We start from the raw sequence: 14320 nt of genomic DNA on the forward strand, positions 1-14320 counted from the left end.
ATAAAATAAATTTCGAGATAGGTCTATAAATGTGAGTTAATATGTGTTCGAAACGCGAAAGTTTTTAAATAGGTATTAAGTAATTGTAAATGTCAAACAATTTGGGACTTGCATTTTAAACGCGTTACCATACCTATCCGAAAAAAACTAATTTTTCGCGAAATTCTCGCAACGTATTGAGGTTACAAGGTAGCACGGTCTCAGGAATCTGAGGAAGAATCGGAGACGTTCACGCAGTGCGAAGAACGGTTGACCGCTCAGCGGATTCGCACGACAGACGCGCTCGACGGTAAGTACTGCGGTGCATCAGCGGGTACTGGAGAGCCCAGCACACACATTAACCTACATTAATACTATTGTTCTGTGTTTAAGCACTGACAGCCTGGACGCTTCGGGCCTTCCTCCCTACGCGGAGCTCGGCCTTGGGCCTTCGCACTTAGACAGTTATACTATTGTTCTGTGATTAAGCACTGACATCCAGGACGCTTCGGGCCTTCGGCCCTACGCGGAGCTCGGCCTTCGGCTTTCGCATTAGATATCCACACCAAAATTCAACCATTGCGGCGGTGTCCCTGACATAGCCTCTCTCAATGTTTTCTATCAAAAAAATTTTTTTTTAAATTTTAAGGTTAAGCCTACTTTGATAAAGGTGGCATTCTGGGCATTCTACCGAGCGACTACTACTACGACTGACACTTCGGGCCTTCGGCTCTAAGCGGAGCTCGGCCTTCGGCTTTCGCATTTAGACACTGATACCATTGTTCTGTGATTAAGCACTGGCATCCTGGACGCTTCGGGCCTTCGGCCCTACATGGCTCGGCCTTCGGCTTTCGCATTAGATATCCACACCAAAATTTCACGTAAACCACTGCGGCTATGTCCCTGACATAGCCTCTCTAATTTTTTTTCTATCAAAAAAAATTCGCGCTCGCTACGCTCGCGTTTTTAATACGATTTTAAAGGTTAAGCCTAATTTGATAAAGGTGGCATTCTGGGCACCCTATCGAGCGACTACTACTACGACTTAAACACTTACATCCTGGACGCTTCGGGCCTTTGGCCCTACGCGGAGCTCGGCCTTCGGCCTTCGCATTTAGACACTGATACTATTGTTCTGTGCTTAAGTACTGACAGCCTGGACGCTTCGGGCCTTCGGCCCTACATGGAGCTCGGCCTTCGGCTTTCGCATTAGATATCCACACCAACGTTTCACGTAAACCATTGCGGCTGTGTCCCTGACAACATTACTCCCATCTCTCAATTTTTTTTCTATCAAAAAAAATTCGCGCTCGCTGCGCTCGCGTTTTTAATACGATTTTAAGGGTTAAGCCCTACTTTAATAAAGATGGCATTCTGGGCACCCTACCAAGCGACTACGACTTAGGCCAATTTATAATTAAACATTTTTTTACACTGTTAAAAGTAATCCCCGGTACATACATATATGTAGATATTTAGTTGTGCATACATAAACATAACTGTAAATAAAGTGTAAATACTCGGCCTCAAGTTTTTGATATTTATAATATTCTCCTTTCCTGTAATCTTACTTCTAACTAATATAATATTAGACCTAAATTCGAAAGTTTGTTAGGAAGTATGGATTTCTATGTGTATAAATCTTAATTTTTCATGCTCAGAATGATTTGACTGGAGGACAGAATTGGATGATATTTGCTATGGACATGTTTTGGATAGGTACACTCAAGAACGTAAAAATACAAAAGTAGTACTGTATTGTCCGTTATACACCTTTTTTTTTTTTAAGAGGGGAAATGCTTTAAGCATACCACCCGGCGCGGGGACGGGCCGGGATGGTTATGTGGGACTCCCTGTTGTGAGCTAATGAGACCCCAGGTTTACCCACTAAAACCCCTCTGTTGCCGCCTCGCTGCTATAAGGCGAGGTCCCAGGAACGCCGAAGTACTCTTCCGCAACCTCGCCAGCGGCCGTCCGGACTCGGACCCGACTCTTGGGGAAATCACCCCTTCACCTCATTGGGCGCGTTGGCTACACATCGCGCCTGCCCACGCAGGGGTCCGTTATACACCTACTATAACTCTGTGTCGTTTAAATCACGTCTAATATTGGAATAAGGGCGAAAAAAACTATTGGTTTTGGAGTGTAGTTTTGTTTAGTGGTAAGTACCTACCTAATTGTAAAATATTTTATCTGGACTTCAGTCCGCTAATCGTATCCATCTGTCAACTTTACTTCAAGTTCCGCCTCCAGGGGAGAGAAAGAGAAATTAGGGATGAATTAGCTTACTGACACAGACCGAATTCCACGCGGGCGGAGCCGCGGGCACAGCTAGTAGTCTATATAGTTATTTATTGGAAAAAAAAACGTGCGGGAGAGAAATTTCTTCCATTAGAAAACATAACGAAATTAGCATCTGAATTGACGGGTAAGTTTCAAACTTATGGATAAATGTCACTATAGTCAGGTCGTCACGATTTGGTTGATGTCTTGTAATCATTTGATTTGTGTATTAGGTGTATCGCATGCATCGGTATCACGGATTGCTAGCGAAGGGCGTAAGGGCGTAATTAAACGACCAAACCTAAAAAAAAGAAACCAAAAAAAGATTGACTTTACGCTATTCATTTTATCTAAATCGAGTCAGCCATTTAAGCGTAAAAACCGAAGAAATATCCAAACATCAAACTTCGCACTTATTAAAGTTGTCGGAATAAAACAAAAATCATCTGCCAATTTCCATTGTCCCCACTATACAAATTGTTGCTATATAAAATTCAAACCGAGCGCCCTCTTGACAATACTCCCAAAGTTCTGGTTTACCTATATGAGTATAACATATCTAGGTTATATAATATCATTGACTTATGTCAGTAAAAAAGCGGTTCTGTCAACATAAGCTTGACATCCATGATTTTTTATGTAACTTTTTAAAATTCATATTAAATATAAACGATTACCATAAATTGCGTAATTAGGTAAGTTTAAGTGTTATATTTTATGAATTTGTTTTTATAATGTCTATATTTCACTTGAATTTATATGGTTGGGGAATTCGCACCGTGCTGAGACGTACTCGTGGTTAGTTCCTCTATGAAGAATAGGTATAAAATAACTGCGTTTCACACTATCACGGATCCGCAATTCCGGACGACGCAATCTCAACTATCTCAAGTGTCCACCATCCTCCGCATTCATCGCCGGCGGCGATGTCCACCTTTTGACTGTCGATGTAGACATTAGCCAGTTGCCAGTAGCCAGTTGCACCATCCGCGCTTGATAGACTGATCAACCTCAACCGGCGCGCCGCGGCGGTTTAATATTAAACTTTCCATACAATAATAATAATTATAATAATTCAGCCTTTATACGTCCCACTGCTGGGCACAGGCCTCCTCTCATGCGCGACAGGGCTTGGGCTATAGTCCCCACGCTAGCCCAATGCGGATTGGGGACTTCACATACACCTTTGAATTTCTTCGCAGATGTGCATATATAGGTTTCCTCACGATGTTTTCCTTCACCGAAAAGCTAGTGGTAAATATCAAATGATATTTCGTACATAAGTTCCGAAAAACTCATTGGTACGAGCCAGGATTTGAACCCGCGACCTCCGGATTGAAAGTCGGGCGTCATATCCACTCGGCCACCACCGCATTCCATACAATAAAATTTAGCGAATTCTTTAACAATGACAAACAGTTTGGTGCAACCGACCGACCCTAAGTCCCTTATCGACGCGGTACCGCCGCGTACCGGATAGAGGTTAGTCATTCCGACAGTCGTCGGGCCTAGCTGAGATTCTTGCTGGAATCTTCTCGGCTAGGCTCACTAGGTCTAACCATGAGCGAGCCGCTTAAATGATCTCGCTGGAGCGCAAACTCTGAAGGTATAGGTACTAGGTACATAAGGTACATTGCAGTTTGGCAACGTCAAGTGGGATCGAAAGGGTCCTGGTGTGCGGGTGCGGGTTCGCGATGAATGTTAAAAGTCGAGAGAAAGTAGAGAAAATGTTTATTAATGTTAAAATGTTAATAGTTATATGATTGTTAAAAGTTATGTTATGAAATGTTATAGTGATCGAATGCACCCGGCCGCGATGGTTCCGAAAAGTACACTGAATTTAGGTTAATGCAAATTATTGGTTAACGCGTCTTTTGCTGACAGGGCGCGCTCGCGCCGCACGAGGCTTAAAACGTGTTAAAGGTGCATTGCACCGAACATCTTGCGGGGGGCAAACGATGAGATGAGATGGGAATGTTAAAAGAATGATACAAGGTGATTGTACAATCAACTTAAAACTAGAATATTATTCATTGAATGATATTTTTCTTAAAATTGGGGAGCTTCCCCTGTCCATATGTGTTGATCCACTCATCTCCGGTGTTTGACATGTAAGCACTTTCACTCGCGCACTATTTATTTCTCCTTCACTTACACTTTTCGCTCGATATCGCGCACTAACACTACACTTGTCATCACTACAAATGTCACCGGTGATGGTGCGCCGTGCACTGCAGGGCGTGGAGGCCGCGCTCGCGCTCGCTCGGGGCGGCGGCGGCGGCGGCTGGTTCGGTCGGCGTCTCTCGAACATGTTGTCCGATGCTGCTGGTTCCTCTGGATTTGTTGGGGTTGCCGGAGCTCCTAGAAGTTTCCATTGGCAATGTTTTTTCCGGCAAATTAGTATAATTGCCATTATGATAATTGTGATCCAAAGGCAGTATATGGCAGTGTAGTGGTGTACATCATGTATAGAATAGTCGTTCTCGTCGGGTAGTTGACTTTCCTTTAGTGCTTTTATTTTTTCTTGTATGTTTTTATCTTCATTCCTTTCCATAAAAATTAAGCTGTTGTTTTCGAATTTTTCGACTGTAATGTTTATTATGTGGTTAATTGGGTCGATTTCTGGTGTAGGTATGCTGTCTTTTAAATCTGTTTTACTTTGCATATTCATGTGCGTGTGAATTGCAAAGTTATCTGTTTTTACAATGCAATTCTCCTCGATATAAATAATATTAGCGCGTGCCAATGTTTGTGCCGTAACTCGATCTGAGCATATTGTTCGAAACTGACACCGATCGCAACAAAAATATAAGTAATAATTTGGCTTTGTCAAGCTAATCCACTTGTTCTGGCACGCGGCTATGCTTGTTTTGCATTTTAAATTCTGCTTTTCTTCCTTTATACACAAATCCTGGTCGGTGTTCATTTTGTATATAGGGACCTTAAGCGGGCACATATACGTAGACGTGTCTCGTATGATACAAACTTCAAGATCTCTTTCTTGTAATGGCATGTATGCGTCCTTTTGAAGGTTCATTGCTACGTATTTTTCTATGGGGATAACAGATATCATATTTATGTTTGAGCTATGCGGGACCGGAATAATGTTATAAAGATCGTAACGATCACGAGTTATTAATGGAATGCGAATCTCAAATATCATATATTGGTCAGTCATTCTTGCTTTAACTTTTAATACTTGGTAGATGTTTTGAAGGTGTGTTTGTGTGTTGTCGATTGGTAGGGTAAGGTCGCTTAGAAGTTGACCAGATATAGTGTTCAATTCTTTCTGTAGTTGCTCGGGGCTAATAATATGTATGTTCATTTTATCATTGTAAATGTTAGTTATAGTCTCTAATAACATGTCTTGGATTGTTTTAAGGTGGCTTAATAAATTATTTGCAGCCATAGCTACGACTGTAAATTGAGATATGCTCTCTGCAGCTGTGATTTCTTTCTCCATTGCAGTGGTGTCCTTTTCTAAAGAAAGTAAATGTTGATGTATTAACTTGTGTTGCTTTTGTATTGTGTCTTTGGTTCTCAAGAGCATGTTATATTCGGCTTCTACGATTGATGTTTGATTTTTCCACATTGTGACGATGTGTTTTTCATTTGTTCTTATAAGACTTATGTCCTTTTGATATTGTTGAGCGAATCTATCATCTAAGACTCCGAATAAAGTATTCGCTAGGTTCCCGACACCGTTGACAAATCCCCGTCTCTTGCGTGTCTGCTGTTTCAGCTGATGTCTGGATAATACTTTATTGTAATGTTGCAGCTCATCGTACGAATGCCGTAGTTGTAGAAGGATGACGTCACAGTGTGAGAGGCTTCTTACTTGTTTACAAATAGTTTCCAATTGTTCGTTGTACTTTCTGTATGCAGATACCCCTTCCCAGAAAGGGCTCATGTCGTAGTACGCAACTAGTTTCCACTCGTCTCTAACTAGCTGCATTGTTCCCAGTTTATCGAAGTACAATCCTTGACCTTCGTTGATAGGCGTCATTTTGACGCAATTTCCGGCTGCTAAAAATGTTAGGAAATAAAATAGCATCATCAACATGGATGCCATGCATCCCCGTTTGGCTGTTTTTTTTGTTTTTGATTGTTTCAGGGTGTTTTGTTCGGCGGGTTGTTTTTCTGGTTTAGGCTTTTCCAGGGGCAAGACAGATAGTTTTACTATGGGTCTTTTGAGTATTCCCTTTTCTGTTTTTAATGTTACTACTCTCACATATCCGTCCTGACCTGCGTGCACGTCGATTACTCGACCTAGCGCCCATTTTCCTGCCGGCAAATTATCTTCGTGTATGACCACTATGTCGCCTATTTCAAGGTTTTTCTGAGGATCGCACCATTTCTGTCTTGCTGTGAGTAGGCTTAAGTACTCAGACTTCCACCTTTTCCAAATGTCACTGAATATTTTTTGTGTTAAACTCCATTTCGTGCGTGCGTCCTCGTATGTTTCCATTATAGTGACTCCTGCTCTACCTTGCAAGAAATGGGCTGGAGTCAGTGTATTTAAGTCATCAATGTTTTCGGTTAGGGGGCATAGTGGGCGGGAATTTAGACATGCTTCCAGTTGGGCCAAAACTGTTGCGTACTGTTCGTAAGTAAGTTTTTGTTCACCCACTACCCGTTTCAAATGGTGTTTTAGGCTTCTGACTGCTCTTTCCCAGAGCCCGCCAGCGCTGGGCCAGGACGGGGCATTAAAATGCCATTCGATGTCCATTTCGGCGATTTCTGCTAACAAGTTATCATCTAATGTGTTTTGAATTTCCTTCCACTGTTGTTTCAAAATGTTATTCGCGCCTACGAAGTTGGTTCCTTGATCTGAGTATAGGTGCTTTGGGGCTCCTTTTCTGGCGGCCATCCTCCTTAGAGCTGCCAGGAATGCTGAGCTTGTTAGTTCAGTTACAAGCTCTAAGTGTACCGCTTTTGTGACCATGCAGATGAAGACGGCAATGTAACCTTTCAACGTTTTGCTTCCACGCGCCTTGCTTGCTTTTATGTCAACAAATCCCGTGTAATCGACTCCGGTGTGAAAAAATGGTTTTGCTTCGTTAACACGGGCGGCAGGAAGATCTCCCATCAGCTGATATTGTTTTTTCCCATCAATTTTTTGACACTTGACGCATTTTCGAACTTGTTGTTTGACCCTATTGTTTCCACCCATTACCCAGTACTCTTCTCGCAGCTTGCTTGAAGTGATCTTGGCACCTCCGTGAAGTGTCATCAGGTGTGCGTGTTCTATGAGTAACGTAGCAAGACGTGACTCCTTCGGAATGATTTTTGGATGTTTCATCTCGTAAGATAAATGCGCTTTTTCGAGGCGACCTCCCACTCGAAGGATACCGCTGTTGTCCATGAAAGGGTATAATGTGAAAAGCTTGCTTCTTGTTTCGACTTTATTGTGCGTACGTAAATGTTCAATATCTTCTCCTAATTCGTTGTTTTGCACACATTTAATTATAGCCAATTTTGCTTTTCTCAACTCTTGTAATGTGAGATAGCTTGGTAAGCATTGTCGCTTTAAAGTGAATGCCCTCAATATGTAGGCTACGATTCGTGTTACTTTTGTAATAGAATTATATTTCTCTAGTAAATTGTATATGACATCATGTTTGTTATTGTTTTGCGCTACATTCGATGCATATGATTTTTTCTCTTCTTCTGTTGTAGTATATGTTGGTTTTTGAGAACATTCAAGTTCTGACTGGAAATCAGCTAACCAAGTTGGCCCTGACCACCATAGGGAGTTGTCTTTTAATTGAGATGCTGTCTGTCCTCTGCTTGCAGCATCCGCGGGGTTCTCTGATGATTTTACATAGCGCCATTGTTCTTCGGGCATCACCTGCTTTATTTGTTCTACGCGATTTGCGACAAATGGCTTCCAACGGCTTGGTTGACCTTGCAACCATCCAAGGACGATTTTAGAATCACACCAGCCAAATGTCTCCACTGTATGCTGTTGTAAAGATGTTTTTATTTTTGCCATTAGCTTCGAAAGAAGATGTGCTCCACTTAATTCGAGCTTTGGAAGTGTTAATTGTTTCTTGTGTGGGGCGACTTTTGTTTTCGCTGCGACGAGAATTGGTTTTGTTTGATGTTTAATCCGTGCATATACTACACAGGCGTAGGCTTCCATTGATGCGTCACAGTACCCGTGCAGTTGAATCACGTCATTTTGTTTACATAATAGCCATCTGGGTATTTTACATTCATTAATTAGGTGAATGTCTTCCTGTATTTTGGACCATTCCCTGTATATTTCCTCTGGTATAGGTTGATCCCATTGAACGGTCTGTTTCCACACTTTTTGGAATAAAATTTTGAGTTTTGTGCTAAGCGGGGCAAGCCAGCCTAGTGGGTCAAAAAGTTTGGAGATGTCAGATAGGAGAGTTCTTTTTGTTGGTTTGTTTTTCTGTTTTTCAATTTTACATTGAAAGGTAAAAATGTCTTCTGCTGGATTCCAACTTAAACCGAGTGTTTTAGATATGTCATCTTGTTTAAAATTGATTAGTAGGTTTTGATTTTCTTGGTTGTTTTGTATATGTTCCAATACTTCTTGTTTGTTTGAGGACCATTTCCGCAAATTGAATCCTGCTGTTTTTAATAGAACTGTTATATCGTTGATTAATTTTATAGATTGTTTTATGGAGTGCGCACCGTGTACTAGGTCATCCATGTAGAATGATTCTTCCAAAATTTTCGAGGCTTCTGGGTAGTTTTCTCGTTCGTCACGGGCTAGCTTCTTTAGCGTCATCATGGCTAAAAAGCTTGCACTTTTTGTTCCGTATGTAACTGTTGTAAGCTGAAATGATTGTAGTGTCCCGTGCTCGTCTCTCCAGATGATTTTTTGAAGGGGTTGGTCGTCCTCATGTACTAGGATCTGACGGAACATTTTTTCTAGGTCAGCGCAGAACACAAACTCGTACTGCCTCCATTTTAGTAACAGTGTTTGTAAATCTTTTTGTAAATTTGGGCCCCTGTACATTAAGTCGTTTAGTGAGTATCCTGTTGATGTTTTGCTGGAAGCATTATACACGACTCTATACTTGGTAGAAAGTGATTCTGCGCGTTCCACAATGTGATGAGGATAGTAGCACTCCACCTTGTTGTTGCCCACGGCAGGTTTCATATGTCCTAAGTCGCTGTATTCTTTCATGAAGGCTTTGTACGCTTCAGCTAGTTTGCTTTGTTTCTGGAGTTTCTTTTCCATGTGTTTGAATTGAGCTATCGCTTTTGTTTTAGAGTCTCCTAACTTTTCTTGAAAGTTTGGTTTCATGGGAATACGCACTTCGTATCTGCCGTCCACTGTTCGTTTTGTGTTTTCTTCATAATGTTTTATGCATTCTAAATCTTCCTGTGATAGATTTCCTTCTTCCATTATGTCTTCCACTTCCCAAAACTGTTGTATCTCTTCTAAGTTGTTTATGATAATGTTACAATGGTAGGTCTCCAGTTCTTCTTCGTCGTTTCCGCTTAAAAGCCATCCGAGTTGGCTCTCTTGCGCGAGAGGCTGCAACTCATTTTCACCCTTTATTTTACCATCTAAAATTATCTGAGCGTTTATCACTGATCCTAGAAGCAGATCTACTGGACGACTAACGTTGAAGTCTGGATCGGCCAGGTTAAGATTCTGTATCATGGACCACGAAGGTTTCGAAAATGTTTCGCCTGGTAGGCATTTCACAACTTTGTTCATGATAAAAACTTTCGCATTAAATGTGAAATCATTGTACATCGACATACATTGTATTTTCAGTTTGCCCTTACAGTCGTTTTCTTTTTCTCCCAATCCATAGATGACCCCAGAACACTTATCTCGTTTTAAGTTAAGTATCTGAGCGGCCCGTTCTGTTATAAGTGAAATTTGGCTTCCTGGGTCTACCAGGGCCCGGAAGGTGTGGTAGGTGCCATCTGCTGCCTGCACTTTCAGTATGGCGGTAGCTAGTAAAGTTTCACAGAATGAAGTCTGTGAAATGTTTGTTACGTATTCCATCTGTTTATTCGAAGTAATTGCATTCGTTGCATAAGTTGAGGTCGATGACTGAGTTGCTGTTGCTGCACTTTTTACACATGCTTCGTGTAATAATGTGTTATGTTGACCTGAGCATTTCTGGCATGTTTTATTTGAATTGCAAGCATTTCCATTATGACTAAATAGGCAATTTATGCATAACGCGAGTTTATTGACCGTTTGGAATCGTTTTTCCATTGGCATTTGCAAAAATTGTCGACAACTGTAGATTCCGTGTGGAAACTTGCACAACGGACATTTGATACTTGAAACGTGCATAGTTTTTGCAATAGTTACATTTCCATTGCTTTTGTTGGCTCCACTATTGCTGTTGTAATAAGGACGATTATTGTATGATTGCATAGGCTTCTTCGTGTTGTTGGAGGTCGATGACTGTTGAGAGTTTGTTCTGTTGATTAGAGGTTCCTGCTTTCGGCGAGATGTTTCGAGACTTGTAAACTTTCATTCTAAGAAATCGAAGAAATCTTTTAGTACCGGCAATTCTCTTGAGTTTTTCAATGACTCTATGTAGTCTTTATGTGTTTCAGAGTCGAGCTTTTGAGTTAAAATATAAACTACCAATGGATCCCACGTACTAATATTTACCCCTAAATTCTTAACTGCATGCAGGCACTCTGTCGCCGTGTCATGTAGTTTCTTTATTTGGGCTAAAGTCTGCTGCTGCATGATAGGGAGCCCAAATAGTATGTTCATGTGCGAGTTAAATATTAGCTTAGTGTTATTGTACCGATTGTTGAGAATCTCCCAGCAAACTACATAATTATCCGAACTTATCTGAAGATGTTGAATTAGACGCTCTGCTTCACCTTTTACTTTTGACTTCAAAAACTGCATTTTTTGAGCGTTTGATAAGGACGAATTATTGTGAATTGCTTCACTGAATAAATCTTTAAAAGAGACCCAAGAATTATAATTTCCGTAAAACGTAGGAATGTCTAAAACTGGTGTAGATTTAACTTTATGCTTTACAGACCATACTTTTTTATTAATGTTTTTCTTCATCATGTTGTAGGTTTTTTCATGTTTGTTGAACATATCTTCATACGCCGAATCACTTTGGGAGTCCTCGCTTTCCATTTCCCAATGCAAAGTATCGATAACTGACCAACGAGCCTCCAATGTTTTGAGAGCGTCCTCGAGCTCCCATTTCTCTGTTAATAGGTCAATCTGAATGTTGTTCACGGTCCGCGCAAAGGCTTTTATGTTAGCCTGTTGCTTTCGCATCATTTCGTCCATCTTACTTTCTGTTCCCCTCTGCTGTTTGCTAAGTTTATTACCTCCAACTTCAGTGACGGATGTTGGTTTATCATCCTTCGCAGATGCTTCTGCCCGGTCCTTGTTGAGAGTTGTAGACGTCTTCGTTTCTGACGGGTTGAGGTCGATCTTAGATTCAATGCTCTTCTCAAACAATGCTTGATACCCTGCTGTTAGCTTCGCGTGGAAAGTAGAATACGTTTCCTTAGCGCTCTCATAAATCCTGTTAGTAAAGTACGAATTAGACCGACTCTCTACCATACTTATCTGTTCATGGTTAAACTGGAACTCGCTCCATAATTCGTTTAACGTATCTAAACGCGTTTTAAAATATTCAAGCTTCGTCTTCCTGTCCGAACTATCTTTTTTAAAGTTCGAGAAAGACGCCTCAATAAGCCGCTGAATCTCTCCTTGACGTTGAATGTAAGCCATCTTGACCGACGAAGGTTAAGTAAAATAAGGAAAGATCTTACTTGAATATCTCTTAGCGCTGCTCTGTTACTGCCAATACCACCACTGTTGCTGTTGAGACTCTGCTACTCCTCTCCTTCAAACGCTGCAACCCTCACTCGTTGAGTTTAAAAGTTCGTTCACCTCACACGGCTATCAACCACAGTATCAAAACGCGCGAGATCCGGTTCGAAGGACCATGTGCGGGTGCGGGTTCGCGATGAATGTTAAAAGTCGAGAGAAAGTAGAGAAAATGTTTATTAATGTTAAAATGTTAATAGTTATATGATTGTTAAAAGTTATGTTATGAAATGTTATAGTGATCGAATGCACCCGGCCGCGATGGTTCCGAAAAGTACACTGAATTTAGGTTAATGCAAATTATTGGTTAACGCGTCTTTTGCTGACAGGGCGCGCTCGCGCCGCACGAGGCTTAAAACGTGTTAAAGGTGCATTGCACCGAACACCTGGATTATCCCCAATTTCCGTTCCCCCCCATTGCACACGATCCTATAGTTTTAATGCCCCAGGGGTATAGAGCTCAAGTAAGGTTAAAAAAGCTACTCACAAATCAACTTTTTCGGGGACGTGACGCATACCTATGGCAGCTATCTTAATAACCTGCAGAAATCTGTATTGTATACCATTGAATTTAAAAAAACATAGCTTTCAAACACTATCATGCCAAATATCGGCTTCTTAGTTTTATCATAAGTGTTAAAAAGATCCCTTTTCTGGAATGCCCCAAGGACAGATACTTATCAGCAACTGTCACTTATTCATATTTTTATTGATAAAGGTAATTAATTACACGTCAAGATTTGTTACATACTTGTTCCAGCCATGACCAAGGACTCGAGCCACAGCGACGGCGGCTCGGACTCCGACCTGGAGTCCGTCCGCTCCAACCGCGTCAACAAACTAGGCGCCATCTTGTGCCCCGCCATATGCGCTCTATTCCTCGTGTGCATATTCGCTGTCTCCTTCATTGGGACCAAGATGGCGTACGAGCAGTACGACTCCGTGTGCAGAACCCGATACAGCGTGATGCGGCTCAGGAAGTACTTAACCAAGTTTAATATCACCGAGCCGAAGGTCGGGGATGTTATTTTAGTAAGCACCGCTGGGCCATAGTTAATTTTTTTTTGTAATAAATTGTTATTATTGTTAAGCATAACTTTCTTTTTAATTTAAAAACACATAATAACATTAATAACATTAAACCGCTCAAGAAGAAATATCTAACATGGTGTGGCAGTGCCACCACGTTAATTCGTATGAAAATATGACGTTTATACTTATATGTAGTAGCGGAATATATACTCAATAAGAAAACAAACGTTATACTTACCTTTAAAATAAATCAAACACACCCACTTTGTCAGTAGGTAGGAAAAGGCGCGAAAAAGTATTTTTTAATTTGCCGCCTTTTCTAGTAACAAAGTAGTTGTTGTACAAGCCGTTATTTGATGATGAGTATAAGTACCCCGGGTTTTTGGGTGCGGGAATAAACATAAATATAATTTATTTAAAAACACAAAATTCTTGGTTACAGACATAAAAAAGAAAGCCTTAAAAATAGTGATGGTTTACATGTGCCTGAACTAGGATTCTCTGTGTTTCAGGCGTAATGTTTTACACTAGCCAATAAATAGATAAAAAAGCGGCCAAGTGCGAGTCGGACTCGCCCATGAAGGGTTCCGTATTTAGGCAATTTAAGACGTATAAAAAAAAACTACTTACTAGATCTCGTTCAAACCAATTTTCGGTGGAAGTTTACATGGTAATGTACATCATATATTTTTTTTAGTTTTATCATTCTCTTATTTTAGAAATTACAGGGGGGGGGGGACACATTTTACCACTTTGGAAGTGTCTCTCGCGCAAACTATTCAGTTTAGAAAAAAATGATATTAGAAACCTCAATATCATTTTTGAAGACCTATCCATAGATATCCCACACGTATGGGTTTGATGAAAAAAAAATTTTTGAGTTTCAGTTCGAAGTATGGGGAACCCCAAAAATTTATTGTTTTTTTTCTATTTTTGTGTGAAAATCTTAATGCGGTTCACAGAATACATCTACTTACCAAGTTTCAACAGTATAGTTCTTATAGTTTCGGAGAAAAGTGGCTGTGACATACGGACGGACAGACAGACGGACAGACAGACAGACAGACAGACAGACATGACGAATCTATAAGGGTTCCGTTTTTTGCCATTTGGCTACGGAACCCTAAAAACTTTTAGTCAACTTTTTATTCATATTTATTTGAATTTAGCGCCATCTGTTAAACCTTGCTAGAGCTAACA

Source organism: Cydia amplana, chromosome 7 (genome assembly GCF_948474715.1).
Source record: "Cydia amplana chromosome 7, ilCydAmpl1.1, whole genome shotgun sequence".
Taxonomy (NCBI): domain Eukaryota; kingdom Metazoa; phylum Arthropoda; class Insecta; order Lepidoptera; family Tortricidae; genus Cydia; species Cydia amplana.